Below are 1,085 nucleotides of genomic sequence, written 5' to 3' on the forward strand. Positions count from 1 at the left end.
AATACAACGAAAATAACCATGTTATGATTTGTCTTTAGAGTTATAGGAAGGACGTTTATTGTTATTTAAACGATTTCACTGGAAACACTGACTTTTATATCGACAACAGGTAAGATACTATATACACATTTTAGCGAAATTTGGTCTCTCAATGTCCCATGCCTCAAAACAAAAGCAAAAACGGGAATTTTCTGTTATTTAACAGACTTTATTATTTTGGTACCCTACGAAACGAAGATAGCCTTGTTATTTTGCATTTCATTTTTTTTACGTTACAGTTTTCCTCCCCAACTCTTTGACACCTTTTTTTCCCCTTTTCCCGTTAGCTATAGACTTGGAAGGGCAACTGTTCGAGAACAACATGCACACAGTAATCCCAGGAATGTCAGTTCGAGTCTTATAGTTGACCGCTGACAATTTTTTCTTCAATACATGGATATTCTATCCTATTCATATTTCGTATGTGTATTTCCTGTGCAAGATATGGATACGTGTGTTGAAAGAAATACAATTAAACCTTGGGAGATCCATTATGCCTGTAATAAACACACGCACTGGTTCAGTCCTTTATTAATTTATAAACAGTATTTAATTTTTAGATTTTAGTTTCTCTCCTGTATGAACAAGTTTGTGTTTAGTTAGGCTGTTGTTCTTCAAAAATGATTTACCACATATCACAATGATACAGATTTTCTCCTGTATGAATACGTTTATGAACATTTAAGTCTGCCTTTCGAGAGAATCATCTCCTGCAGATATCACACTCATGTGGCTCCTCTCCCGTATGAATAAGTTTGTGCAAAGTTAATCTGTGATATTGAGTGAATGATTTACCACAGATATCACACTGGTATGGCTTCTCTCCTGTATGAATAAGTTTGTGTCTATTTAATGGACTAACATGACTAACTAAATGCCTCTCCCAAGGTTTAATTGTCTATCCTATTCATGCTATTCAGTATTATTCTGCGCTTGGGAATTAATCTTTTCCATATCTGTATACTTCAATGTATCTCAACGTTTCTAAAACAGTTAACTTTGTTTACATAGATCGTAATATATATATATATATATATATATATATA

At 33.3% G+C, this 1,085-nt stretch overlaps 1 protein-coding gene across 1 annotated transcript in view; it reads left to right on the forward strand.

Moving 5' to 3' along the window:
* Window positions 1-14: 14 nt before the first annotated feature.
* LOC106879011 (zinc finger protein 62) overlaps window positions 15-1,085 on the forward strand; it is a 13,163-nt gene continuing 12,092 nt past the window's right edge. The window contains exon 1 of the mRNA XM_052977817.1: window positions 15-109. The gene's annotated coding sequence lies outside the window, so the exon portion shown is untranslated. The remainder of the gene's footprint in view (window positions 110-1,085) is intronic.

This window comes from Octopus bimaculoides, chromosome 29 (assembly GCF_001194135.2).
Source record: "Octopus bimaculoides isolate UCB-OBI-ISO-001 chromosome 29, ASM119413v2, whole genome shotgun sequence".
NCBI lineage: Eukaryota > Metazoa > Mollusca > Cephalopoda > Octopoda > Octopodidae > Octopus > Octopus bimaculoides.